Raw genomic sequence first — 15,126 nt, forward strand, 5'->3', positions numbered from 1 at the left:
CATTGCAGATATTGAGGGTGGTCCTCTCCTCCTTTTTACGGTGGCCACAATATGAAACCATGGAGACTATTAGAGCTGGGAGCAGGACAGAGAATGGAATGTTTCAAAGACTTCTTGCAACTCTATTGAAGTTAGTATGGTCAGCTTAAATTGGCTCAGGAGAACCTATTAGTAAATTATCAGAGTGAGCATTTATATCTCTGAAATCTGCAAAGACTACAAATCAGGGCTTGATCCATTGTTTTGTTGATTGTCTAGAAATGAGAAACATAAATAATGTAGATTAAATTTTAAAATGTGCCAACTATCTCAACTATCTTTTTTTTTGAAAGCTGATTGTTAAACTTTTACCAGCATACCACTGGATTAGACAAGGGCTCATTTGATTCCTGAGTCAAAATGGTAACACCCCAGTTGAAGGTCACCTGCTTTCCTAATGAGAGATCCTATGGAGTGTGTGGGTATCTGGGTGGTACAATGTATAGAATAGAGGGTCTGACATCAGAAAGACTCTTCTTCCTGAGTTCAAATTTGGCCTCAGACACTTACTAGTTATGTGATCCTGGGCAAGGTACTTAACCCTGTTGGTCTCTGTTTCCTCATCTGTAGAATGAGGAAGGAAGGCATTTCCTAGAGAAGGAAATGACAAACCATTCCAGTATCTTTATCAAGAAAACCGTAAATAGGTTCATGAAGAGTTGGACATGACTGAAACAAATAAACAAAAATGTGTATATTCACATTTGTGTGTATGGGTATAGGGAGCAGTATTATTTTTAAGCATACCAACTTCCTGATTTTAACTCTACAGACACAGTGGTGAGAACTGAGAGGATAAAGATTGAGGGTTATGATTCCTGTTACTGGTGTTGCTACTACTATTGTCATGGATGAATTTTAATGTATAGCTCTGAATGGGAAGATGAAATATTTCTAAAGAGGTAAAGGTAGAGTCAGAAATTATGAATTAATCTTGTATTTGAGAATTATTTGAGGAAACTGTATTCTACTTTACCAAACAGACAACCTGTAATCTAAGGGATCCTGCCATATTAGGTTGGGCATGCCTGTTAAATACCTATGCTCTTGTATGATGATGGTTTGATTCTTCCCCCCAAAAAAGAACTCTCATAGATGTTCATTTAGAAAGTATCCAAGTTGACACTTTCATTCAAAATCTTCATTTTTAGTTCATGTTTTCTAGAAGGAAAATTATATGCATTTGTTCCAATTGCAAAAGAAAGTATGCAGTTGTAGAAGCTGAATGTGAGTGCTTCTTTTCCAGGTATGATCCCACTTAATTTGATTACCCTAATTTGACTTTGGCTATACACATTTGAAAAAGATTTATTATCAGCACATCATTAATATGTTTGAGGTGCTATTTGGAATGCTTTTGCATTTGCAAACATAATGTTGATATCTGAAAAGCAACCTTTCATTCATATTCCTTGTTATTAATGCAAGCAAAGGTGACAATGCCATCATCCCAAAGATGCTCCTGCTACTGTGTCTTCAGGTCTGACAGTGTCTGAAATGAAAATTAAAATGATGAAGCTACAATACCAAAGGAATCCTTGCACATGCCACCTCACTTCTGTTTCATTAACACTATATCGATTAAAAACTTGGTCTGGGAGATCAAAATACTATACTTGCAATAAGTTATTATGGATATCTGATTTGACTTAACAAAAATAAATTCATTATTACTTGTATCTCCAGAGTCCAAACTGCATTTTCAACTCTGTTCCAAGTACAAATGAAGGACAGATATTACGGATCACTACACAAAATGCGAAGGCCTATCCTGAATAATTGCAGTTGCTAGTAATTTTAAAGTTATTCATAGCTGACTGAGAAAGTAGAATCCAGAAAGTAGAAGAACTTGCTTTAATCCCAGATGATTTGAGCAAATCACTAATTCCTGAGAGACTAGCACCAACTTAAAAAAAAAACTATTATGGAAAGTCTACTATTTCCTATTTCATTTAAGCAACTTAGATTCATTAATAAGTTAACTAGTTAGCATATGGCCTTGCTGCTTAACCAAACTATGCTAACAAAATCTCAGAGAATGTAATTACTATTCCAAATAACTGCCAAATAAGAAATGGTTAACTTTGACGCCAATCAAATACATGAAGGAAAGAGAAAGTGATTTGTGAACAGTGCAGAAAACATGGGTAGATCTGAGGTACTCTCAAGCTTCAGGTTAGATGAGGTGCCTGAGGGTAAGGGAACTAGAAATTGAGCTATAATTAATCCTCTCCCCAAAGATTTTAAACTGGATAGGAAGTCAGGATTCCATAATTTTTATACCCAATTTAAGAGGTTGAAGACCAGTAGCCCTATCTCAAAAATATGTTCAGTAGTGAAAGGAAAAGAAATATAAGGAAAGTGTGCTAAGGCAAGGGAATACAAGAGAAATGAAGAAAGAGCAAATTTCAACCGAAAATCTGGATAAAAATAGAGGGAAGAATGAATAAAATGTCAAGGAGAAACCAAAACATGTTCAAAGCTTAATAATATGAAGCAAAATGAACTGATATTAACTGCAGAAAGAGAGATTATTACAGATACTCAAGACATCATAGAATAACATCAAGGTACTCCATTAGTAGTAAAAAAGGGGAAAAAAGTTTATAAAAACCAAATCAGTAATAAATTTAGATAGAATCAAAATTAAAGAATAAACACATTGGAGTAGAAAAAAATTGAATACTTAATAAAAAATGTTTCCAAAGAAGAAAAAAGTTCTGAAAGAGAAAATTTGGAAGAAAAAACTACTGAAGTGGAGAAAAATTTGGCAAAACAGAAGCAAAAAGCAGCATAAAAAAGACAGGAAAATACAAAAGAGAAAAGAAAATTCAGAAAGGGATGCAACCAAGCAAAGAAGTAAAGATGTTCTTTTTTATTGTTTATAATTCATAATTTATTAAGTTTATATTAGAAAAAAGAAAATTTTAAATGAATAGATTAAACGACAAGTTGCAAACATAATGAATACATGAGAGAGACTAATAATTGTGAATCAATATGCCCCATTCTTGGAAACAACTAAAGCAATTATTAGAAGAAAAGTTATATCTACAAAATACAGATTATCAAAAAAATAAAATTACAGTACTGATAGAAAAAAGAAAGGATGATTCTTTGAAAAATTAAATCAATAGACCTTTAGATAATTTGGTTATAAATAGAAGGGGAAATTTATAATAATAACTGAAAAGTAAAATGAAATTACAAGAGAGAAGAAATAAAATTAATCATAAGATTCATATGAATCCTAAGAATCAAGAATTGTACCAATGAATGAAAAGTATTTCTTTACTTACATCATTATCAATATTATGTTTAGTGCTAGAAATACAAATATAAAAGTCAGATAACTTTTGCCCTCAAAGGGTTTACATTCTAATAGTCAGTGATAATACATATATGGTAATATGGCAAAAGGTATTTGGTCTTAGAAGTTATGGGGCAAATGAGTGAAACTATAGGTTCATGAATTGACACATGCTTTCCAGAATGAGTGCTAGTTCTGATTTGATTGTTTTCCCAAAGGAAGACATAAGGTTGTGGGAGACCAATACAAAAAACAATGTAGCCAACATGAAGATTATTTGAGTGGATTGTCATATGCCTCGTCTGGTGGTCTGTGGCTGTTCAGATTAAGTAGGCTATGTGGATTTGTAATCATAGTAAATACAATTTAATATACTAAAAAAATCCTGAAAATTTAAAAGAAATACAGAACTAATAAGATATCCAAACTAATATAACATAGAGATTTCTTAATCCACTAAATCTCAAAAAAACGAAGAAACTTATTTAACAATAAACAACCAGGGGGTTAAGGATAGAGGTGGATACCTTGTCTAAACAGATTTACAGATTGCTTTAGAAAGCAATTAGTATCCATGTTATAAAAATTATGCTCAAAAATTGATAATGAGCAAGCATATCTTACCAAACTCATTTTATAGGACAACTATACTCCATATAATTAAATGAGGGAAGAATAAAGCAAAGAAAGGGGGACAGTAAGCCACAATCTTTAATGAATAATGACATATAATTTTTTTATTTTTATTTTTTTTTTTAGGTTTTTGCAAGGTAATGGGGTTAAGTGGCTTGCCCAAGGCCACACGGCTAGGTAATTATTAAGTGTCTGAGACCAGATTTGAACCCAGGTACTCCTGACTCCAGGGCCGATGCTTTATCCACTGTTCCACCTAGCCACCCCGATATACAGTTTTAAAACAAAAATCTCAGCAAAAAAGATACAGTAATATATCCAAAAAGCTATTCAGTAGAAACAAGTTGGAGCTATACTAGCAGTAGAAGTACAGATCAAAACTAGAGGAAACAATTCACATAATTATCTACATTAAAAATAAAAACATACCTAAACTACATAATTACATAATTACATGAATAAATAAAACTTTCAAGAAATTACATTTGTTTTTGTTAAAAATGTAAAAAACAAAATATAGGCATGATGCATCCACTTTAATATAAAAATATGTATCTAAAACCAAAAGGACTATTTTCTTCACTGTTTCTTGACTATATATATATATATATATATATATATATATATATATATGTATATATATATATATATATATATGAAATGTTAGCAGAAATGTTTAAAAAAGGCATATTATCATAAACTCATAATTCTTGCTTCTAAGGAGGCAGAGTCTGGTGATTCACTGAATTTGGGAGTTCTGAAAGATTCAGTTACCTAGAGTCTATTGGGTGTTCACACTAAATCCATTACCAGAATGATGAATCCAATAGAGTTGATTCTCAGAGTAAATAAGTTTCCTATGAAAGGGCAAACTGGAACATATTGGAATCACAGTAAGTCAAAGTTTTCTTTCCAATATACAGTGAAGTTGGGTCTTATGAACAAATTGCTGCTTTTTCCAATCTGGGCAAGAGAGAGTCACCCAAGTCTCAATAATAATAATAATAATAATAATAATAATAATAATAATAATAATAATAATAATAATAATAATGTAGAAGGAAATTAAAGGCATAAATATTTGAAAGTAGGTCACGAAATTATTCCTATCAGCTGATGACAATAGGGTTAATTTAGAAAATCCTACAAAAGGTAGACAGGGGAGTTCCATTTAATGGAACTAGAGACATATAAAATACTTGGGAAACTGTCTCCTAAGACAAAACTCAAAATTTTACGAACATAATGACAAAACACTTTTCACACAAATAAAGCTGGATCAAAACAATTGAAAAAAAAACAGTTGCTCATGATTAGGTCTAGTTAATATAATAAAAATGACAATTCTCCCCAAGCTAAATTACTTATTCAGAGTCATACAAATCAAACTACCAAATATCTATTTTCAGAGCTAGAAAAAATGATAACAAAATTCTTTAGGAGCAATAAAAGGTCAAGAATATCATAGGAACTAATAAAAAAGTAAAGAAAGTTGATTCAGCTGTACCAAATCAGATTTACCAAACAAATACCATAAACTATAAAGTCTAATATTGGTTAAGAAATAGAGTAAATCAGTGTATAGATAAAAAAGAATCTACAGCAAATGACTATAGTAACCTATTATTTGACAACCCAAAGACAGCTTCTGGGATAAGAATTCACTATTTGACAAAAACTCTTGAGAAAAATTGAAAAATAATTTGGCAAAAATTAGGTATAGATCCCTAACTCACACCCTATACCAAAATAAGGTCAAAATGAGTACAGGATTTAGACATAAAGGGTGATACCAGAGACAAAATAACAGATCAAGAAATATTTTATCTGTCAGACCTATGGAAAGAAGAGAAATTTATGAACAAACAAGAAATAAAGTATATTATAAAATGCAAAATGGATGATTTTGACTATATTAAATTAAAAAAGATTTTTCTCTAATAAAACCAATGCTGCCAAGATTAGAAGGAAAATATAAATCTGGGAAACAATTTTCACAGCTATGGGTTCTGATAATGGTATCATTTCTAAAATATATAGAGAATTGAATCAAATTTATAAGATTTCAGGTCATTCCCCAATTGATAAATGGTCAAAGGATTTGAACACTTTATAATCATATGAAAAAATGCTCCAAATCATTTTTGAATAAAGAAATACAAATTAAAACAAATGCTGGACCACCTCACATCTATCAGATTGGCAAAGATGACAAAAAAGAGAAAATGATCAATGCTGGAGAGGCTGTGGGATGATTGGGACATTAATGCGCTGTTAGTGGAATTAGTGGAGTGGAACTAATCCAACCATTCTGGAGGACAATATGGTACTTTCAAAGAGAAATAAAAGAGCAATTAAACTGATCATACCCTTTGATCCATCAATACCAATACTAAGCCTATATCCAGAAGAAATCATAAAAATGGGGAAAGTCTCACATTTGTAGCAGCTTTTTTTTTTTTAGAAGCAAAGTGGATGCCTATCAATTGGGGAATGGTTGGAATAGTTATTGTATATGAATGTTATGGAATACCATTGTTCTATAAGAAACCATGGATGGTCAAACTCTAGAGAAGCACGGAAGGAATTACATGAACTGATGCTGAGTGAAGGGAGCAGAACCAAAAGAATATTGCTTACATTAATAACAACATTGTGAACTGATCAACCAGGATGAATGCAGCTCCTCTCAGCAGTTCAGAGAACTAGGGCAACCCTGGAAGACCTGTCATAGACAATGCCATCCACATCCAGATGAAAAAAACAAACAAACAAACTTAGAAAATCCTAGAGATTCAGCAACAAAAGCAATTGAGAAAATGAATAACTTTAGTAAGGCAGGAGATTGCAAAATTAATCTACAAAGTCTTCTACCTTGCTAAACAGGAATTAAAATTACAAGGAAATAATAAAGAGCAATACAATTCAAAAAAGTGCAAATGCACAAAATATCTCGAAATTTATTTAATGATATATTCAATGGATTTAAATGCAATCACAAAACTTCCATTAAAAATATTTTTTAAATAATTGGAAGCATATTCATTTCTCATTGATGGGCTAAACCAAGGGTTCATAATCTTTTTATGTGTGTATTATGGACTCCTTTGACATTCTAGTAAAAGTTATACCCTTGGAACACAAACTCTAGTAGGTCCTAGCAACCAAGCAAAGAAAATTTGAAGATAGGCTGGGAAATTGATTATGAATCTGTCTTTTGAGGATCCATTTAGTTAAATTCAGATCCCCAGGTAGAGAATTTATTTTTTATATCCAACAATTCATAAAATTTTCTACTAGGGCATGGATAGATTGCAATGAACTGCATTGGTGGTGGAGTGGAAGAAGGGATGAATATCCATTTTCATAAAATCATTGATCTCTAAGTACTGATGTTTGGTTAAAGAAACATCTGCCCATGAGGAACCTATCTATATGTTCATTGGCAATACACTGTAAGGTTTCTGGCAATGCTGTATCTATGGACAAGTAACATGAATAATTTGGGAACAAAAGACTATCAAAGATATTGACCTGAACAGGAATATCCTGTATGGAAAAACAACAACTACAACATAAATACAAAATACTGCGGTTATTGCCATTTCCTGAAGCATTCAAGGGTGATGCTTAAATGCTAACTTTCTATTCTGGCTTCCTAGTCTAATTTTTGAAGTTTCGATAGATGTCTGCTGTTCATATCTGGTATTTTTGCACTAAACTGTACCTAAGGCAGTTGTTGCTTATTTCCTTTTCTTGCTTATAAAGAGAAAGACATTTAATTAAAATCTGTAAAACTTAGGAACTTTAAAAATAATATGGAAATAATTTTTCAAGACCACCAAAAAGAAATCAAGAAAGACTCACTTTTCTTATAAATATTTGTGTCATCAGAGGCAATGTGACATAATACATAGAGGATATATTGTGGACTTCAAACAACTCAGGTTCACTTCCTAACTCCAACACATTCCAGCTCTTTGACCACAGATAAGTCATGTAGCTTCTTTCTACTTAAATAATTCTCTAAAACTTTAAGTTACAATTTGAGCCACTAATAAAAGACATTCTCTAAACTGATGATACAGTCACAGAACAAACAAAGTAATTGGAGTTTTCACTTATATCTTTGAATGGAATTTAATCACTTGATGTTAAGTCAGGGTTTTCATTTATTTCTGAACTTCAATCTGGCATTAAATATGGTGCTTCTAGTGATCACACTGAAAGCTATTTTTACTCTGTGTCAAATCTTTTGTTGTTTTTCAGAGAACTGGGAAGATTGTAATCATTTCATATATCAGAAATGATGATTTTTTTCAACAATAGAGACCTACAAGAAAGGTAGGAGCAGTTCTAATATGTGACCAATAAGAACTTTCATAGAACATAAATATAGAAAATGGTCAGCAGTGGGAGGAAATTTAGATCCAGTCTTTGCTCAGCTCCCTTTGCTGTTGCAGAAACCCAACTATGTAACTGTCTGCTTAGTAGTGACTAAGGTATGCTCTAGTCTTTGTTTTTGTTTTGTTGTTGTTGTCTGGTTTTTGTTTTTTTTTGGTGTTTTGGGGGAGGCAATGTGATTGAATGACTTGCCCAAGAATATACAGCTAGGTAATTATTAATTGTCTGAGGTTGAATTTGAACTCAGGTTCTCCTGACTCCCAGTCCCATGCTCTATCCACTGAATCACCTAACTGCCCCTCATAACATTACCATTTAGGGAGTGGAGACTATTATTCCTCTGACCGTTATTATTATTATTACTATCCCTAAGGAAAACAATCTTCATGTGTCACTTTTCCCTTTATTCCTATATTATCAGTTACCATACCCACATTCTATTCTCTCATCTTTTTCTGCCTCAACCTCATTCATTTTCTATTTCAATCTTGTCCACCCCTTAGATTGCCCTTTCTAAATCCTATTCCATATTCAACAGATTTCCCTTATTTCTGGACCTTTTTTCTTCCTCATATTTTTCCTTCTACTAGTCCTAACTAAGACCTGGATCCTCCTTGACTATACTGCATCCCTGATCATCTTCTTTAGCATTGACTATTCCTTCAATGACATCACATAACTCATCAGTACTGGAAAGTTCTTTTCAGAATACTGCTTGTTTCCCAAGGACACTTCTGGACTATCCTTTCTCTACCTTCCCTCAGCAGCAAAACTCTTTTAAAGTTCACTTAATTAATATTTCCAATCCAAATCATATCTTGGTATATTCTGCATAACAGTTGCCAGATCATTTTCTTCCCTATCACAGAGTTCAGCCTCTAGTTCACATATTCCTTTCCACTCTGAATCTGGACTGGCAATACACTATATCTCACTTTACTATGTATAGATGATATAGATATAGATACCTATATAGATATAAAGGTATAGAGGTATGCATATATATATATATATATATATACACACACACACACACACACACACACACATATATATATATATATATATATATATATATATGTGTGTGTGTGTTGCTGAAGGGAGTGGGAAAAAGTCACACATTATTAATTCATCGTATTCAGATCCAACTAGATCTTCACTGTTATAAGACAATTTTTTATTCCTCCCTAATTAGTTTCTTATCTCACTCTCCAGTTATTCAAAAATCTTCTCTTTTTTGCTTGTCCCCCACAACTATAGGTCCCCCTCTCTCTACACTGAGAAAATTGAGGTCATTCAACATAACTTTCTTTTTCTTTTCTTCTCATCTTCTCAAAATTCTTTAAGATCATTTCCAATTCCCATCTCCTGTCCGTCAAGCATCTAAAAATTATCAACAACTTTTCTTCTATTTCCTCTAGATAAATATTTGTCTCAAAACATTTAGCACACATAGAAGATTTTGGTACAGGGTATCTATATTCAAACCAGGTAGAAATAGCAAATCACATTTAGGATGTTTCTCTACTTTTCTTTCCTTTCACATACTAAAAAAAATCTATATTCACAAGCTCCAGCAGCTTGTACTCTCCAAGTATGCTGCATAGTTAGTGATTACTTTTCTTTGAAAAGATCATACAAAAGTCTCGTGTTACTTGTAGAGCTAGTTAAATCTTTTACACACTAACTTGTGCCTTCTCAATCCATGTTCAAAATCATTCTATAATGTTTTTATGACTATAGAGCAAAGTTTCTTGAGAGGCACCCACTGCTTCCTACTGGTGTATATATAAATATATATATATATATATATATATATATATATATATATATATATACACACACACATATATAAAAACTAGGATCCCCTAGTGGAAGGAAAGTTGCATAATGAATAGAGCATTGAACTTGAGAATTAGGAAGATATAAATAAAAATTCTTCCTTTGAAACTTATTAATTAATTAACCCTTAGTGACAGTTGCCCTAAATATAAAATGAAGTTGATAGTGGCATAAACCTCATAGGACTGTTTTGAGATACAAATAGGATAATAGATGAAAAGTGCTTTGTAAATTAAAGCTTAAAACTTTCTATAAATGCTCATTACAATTAACATAATTATTATTGTCATCATTAATCATCATAGTCAAGTATAAACTGTTATAGCACTCCATTGCAATGACCATACTTCTTCTGCTATTATGTCAGCACTAAGATGACCCCTTGGGAATAAAGTTCCCTTGATTCGTGACTCATTTCTCTTCTTCAAAATCACTTGAGGCACTTGAGGATTGAGTCAATGCAACACAAATATTGTGATTGTCAATACAGTCTGAGGTTGCCAAAAAGCTGTGTCAAGGGAAGCTCAGCTGAAGAATTAGTCTTGCAAGCCAACAAAGTCCTTAAGCCAATTGTTTTTTTACTTTTCAGGGAAAAACTATCTTAATTCAGGTTTGGAGGATTAAGACTGGGGGTTAAAATGCTGATGGTGAGTGATGCTATTTCATTATACATTGAATTTCATTGTCAACTTTGTGGGCAAAAAAACTCTCATTTGTGTGTAGGACATTGTGAATAATGTATATTATACTGGTAAATTAAATAGATTTCTGGTGACCATCATTTTCTTATTATAGGGCTTTACCCAATCCACTTCCCAGCATCAGGGTTTGCTTGGATCTAACACTGGTGTGAATCCATGAGGCACATCTTTAAAATTTTGTACATACTTCTTTTCCTGATAATACCTGAATGGAGTCAAAAATTATAGCACCAATCATTTCTTGTCCTGATTTTGTTTCTTCCTGGTCATGTGATTACTGAAAGATTTAGAAATGATAGCTAAATTTTATAAGCTTTCAATCCATTAAAACCTCAAAACATCCTTGTTTCATCACAGTGTTTTGAATGTAACCAGTTGATTGGTGCTTCTTCCTTCTCTGGATCAGATCACTTTCTTTTGACACATTATGTAGGCCACAACACAGAGGTTCTGCAAAACCAGTACTTGTCAATGAAAATTATCAGAACAGATTCTTCTAGTTTATTTATCACTTTAATCATTCTTCATTCTTTAAATAAATATTTAAATAAATCATTCTTTAAATAAAATTTAATTTTCAAGTACAAGTTAAAAACAAATTTTAACATTCATACATGATTGCATATTTCAAATTACCATCTTAGGGAGAGGGAAATTGAGGAAGGGAAGGATTAAGTTTTGAACTCAAATTTTTTTTAAAAGATGAATGTCAAAATTTGTTTTTACTTGTGATTGGAAAACTAAATTTAAAAAGAAAATACCTTGACTTCTGGCCAAGAAAGCAGAGAAAAGACAGACATAGTGCTAAAGTCTCCTGATCTTCCCTAATATGAAAGAAAACTCTTAACAGAAATTTGATCTACAAAACTCAAAAAGAAAAGCCAGGAGAAGAACATCTACCTCAGAATTTGTTTTCTGAGATCCTGGGTGAGTCCAGGTGCAGAAGGCAAACTTTGCAGGGAGCACAGGACCAGGTAAGAGCCTGGGTGGCTGGATTAGCCTCTGATTAGCCTGATTAGCAGCAAGGTTGGAGCCTGGGGATCTGAGGGCTTGAGTACCAGATTGGCCCCATCAGCAGCAGGGCTAGAGCCTGGTTGGTCACAGCGGCAGGGGCCAAGTATGGAGCAGAGGCATTAGTTGTGGCACTGACCATCTGGAGCTTGCCAACAAGGCTGGAAGGAGAGCTCCAGTGTGGGAAATCTGTAGACATCAATCCCTGAGCCCCTCTGGTCCATAAGAACCCAGAGTCCAGACCTTCATTTCAGTGGAAGCCTCTTCCCAGAAGAGACACAATTACAGACCACCTCCACCCCCAGGCTAAGGTGTGAACAGTAGAACCACCTGTAAATAGGGAGAGTGATTACTTCAAAATAGAGTAGAACCCACCATTGATCAAAGATAAAAGTATTCAATAGCTTCAACCCCCTCCCTCCAGGCCAAGGGAGAGGTCCTCAATCAAGGTGACCCTCCAGAAAAAGCAACCAGCACCCCCTACTGGTCATCTGGAGATATTACACACAGTGAGTAAAGCCTCTAGGGATCCCAACACCAAACCTCTGTGAACCAGCCCTTTCCCAACTCAAGGTCTTAGTAAAATGAAGAAAGGCCAATGAAAGGAGGGTCCATAGAAAAATTTTCTGAAGGAAAAGACACTTACTCAGAGATACTTAGATCCTCTGAAGAGAATATGTCTTGGTTTCCAGCACAGAAAGACTTCCTCAAATATATATGGAAGGAGTTTAAAAATCAATTGGAAAATTTGGGAGAGAAAATTAACACCTTGCAACAAGAAAACAATTCTTTCAAAACCTCAACTGGTCAAATGGAAAACACTTTCAAAAATAGAATTAACCAATTGGAAAAGGAGTTGCAAAAGGTAAATGAAGAAAATTCTTCTCTAAAAATAAAGAATGGAGTCTGTGGAAACTAATGACTTCATGGGACAGCAAGAGCCTGTTAAAACCAAAAAATTGAAAAAATAGAATAAAATATAAAATACCTCATCAGCAAAACCACTGACCTCAAGAATAGATCAAGAAGGGACAACCAGAGAATTATAGGCTTTCATGAAAACACTGAAGAGAAAAGCCTAGAATTAAGCTTACAGGATTTAATGATGGAACATTGCCCTGATATCATGGAACCAGAGGGCAAAATAGTTATTGAAAGAATACCCTCAGGAAAGAGATCCTAAAATGAAAACACCAAGGAATGTTGTGGCCCAATTCCAAAACTATCAGATAAAAGAGAAAATTCTGCAAGCAACCAGAAAGAAAAAATGTAAATACCAAGGACCACAGTAAGGATGACTCAGGATCTGGCTGCATCAACGTTAAGAGACAGAAGGGCCTGGAATGAGATATTCCAAAGAGCAAGGAAGCTTGGAATGCAGCCAAGAATCCTCTATTCAGCAAAACTGAGTCTTCTCTTCCAGGGGAAAAGATGGTCATTTAACAAAATGGGAGACATCCAAAAATTCCTAATGAAAAGACCCGAGCTAAATAGAAAATTTGGATATCAAACAGGAAGTTCAAGAGAAACATGAAAAGGTAAAAAAAAAAGAAAGGGGAGAAAAGGAAAAAAAAACTGCTAGTAAGATGAAACTGATTATATCCCAGAATGTGAAAAAAATTCTCATAACTCTTGAGAACTGTGACTCTAATACAGAGAAGATACATAGCCAGAAGTGATGAACACTCATGACTTATCCATGAGACTGCTATACAATGGGATTAAACTGGCTATATCTGTACTTGGGAGAAAGACTCTAATAAATCTCAAGAATTGCAACTTTATTAGAGAGAATATACTTAGCCAGAAGTGATGGATGCTCATGATTTTCTGTGACTCAGATAAAATGATTTAAAAACACTACCTCTGGGTGGCTAGGTGGCATAGTGGATAAAACACGGGCCTTGGAGTCAGGAGTACCTGGCTTCAAATCCAGTCTCGGACACTCAATAATTACCTAGCTGTGTGGCCTTGGGCAAGCCACTTGACCCCATTTGCCTTGCAAAAACCTAAAAAAATAAATAAAAAAATAAAAACACTACCTCCTCAAAAAGGGGGACAGTAAGGAGACAGGAGGATGGAGGGGATTGAATGGGGTAAATCTCACTACATTAAGAGGTACAAAAGAACTATTGTAATAGAGGGGAAGAAGGGAGGAGATAAGAAACACCTGAATCTTCCTCTTCTCTGACTTGGCTTAAAGTTAATGTACATACATACTCAGTTTTCTTAAGAAACATCTTACCTTTTATGTATTAAGAGGGGAAAAGGGGAGGGGGGTGGGGACAGGAAGGGGAGAAAATGGGGAACTAACAGAAGGAAGGGAAGGAAAAAGGGAAAGGGGAAAGGAAGGAGAGGGGGGGTGGATATAGGAAGGCAAACACACTGAAGGTATTCAGAAACAAAGTACTGGGGAATATGGATAAAGTGAGAAAAGGGGAAAAATACAAACAGAGGGAAGATAGCATGGAGGGCAATAAAGAGTTAGTAATTATAACTTTAAATGTGAATGGGATGAACGCTCCCTTAAAACGTAAGAGGATAGCAGAGTGGATTAAAAACCAGAATCCTACAATATGCTGCTTACAAGAAACTCATTTCAAGCAGAGATGCACATAGAGTAAAAGAAAAAGGTTGGAGTAAAATATATTTTGCTTCAGCTGAAGTGAAAAAAGCAGGGGTAGCTATCCTTATCTCAGACAAAGAAGATATAAAAATAGATGGTGTTAAAAGAGATAAGAGGGGGCGGAGCCAAGATGGCCATAAGAGTGGAGGGTGTCCTAGGAGCTCTCTTATAAATCTTCGAAACTAAGGACTTTAACTAAATTTTCGAGAGACAGAACCCACAGAGGGACCAAATGAAGAAGTTGTCCTACTCAAGGTAACCTGGAAAAGAGCAGAAAGGCTCTGCTCCCCGGGGTTGGAGGGGCGGCATGCCAGAGGGGTGGCCCGCCAGAGCAAATGAACTTCAGCCTCCCAGAGGCAGCCCCAGGGCGCTGGGAACATGGAAGTTTCCTGACCTGCTCCCCGGGGAGTACTGGGCACAAAGTGGGGGACCAGCGGGGGACCTCTGCCAGAGCGAGAATGTGGAGCCCAGCCCTCAGGGCACACAGAAAGCTGCTTGGCCGCTGCATTCTAGATCCAGGAAACAGAAGCAGGTGGAGCTGGTAAGCAGGAGCCCACAGG

At 34.5% G+C, this 15,126-nt stretch overlaps 1 long non-coding RNA gene across 1 annotated transcript in view; it reads left to right on the forward strand.

Annotated features, from left to right (window-relative positions):
• Nucleotides 1-1,215: 1,215 nt before the first annotated feature.
• LOC141502551 (uncharacterized) overlaps nt 1,216-15,126 on the forward strand; it is a 32,492-nt gene continuing 18,581 nt past the window's right edge. Inside the window, exons 1-3 of the long non-coding RNA XR_012472583.1 lie at nt 1,216-1,285; nt 8,252-8,326; nt 10,818-10,875. This is a non-coding gene — a long non-coding RNA (uncharacterized LOC141502551). The remainder of the gene's footprint in view (nt 1,286-8,251; nt 8,327-10,817; nt 10,876-15,126) is intronic.

The sequence above is a fragment of the Macrotis lagotis genome, chromosome X (genome assembly GCF_037893015.1).
Source record: "Macrotis lagotis isolate mMagLag1 chromosome X, bilby.v1.9.chrom.fasta, whole genome shotgun sequence".
Taxonomy (NCBI): Eukaryota; Metazoa; Chordata; class Mammalia; order Peramelemorphia; family Peramelidae; genus Macrotis; species Macrotis lagotis.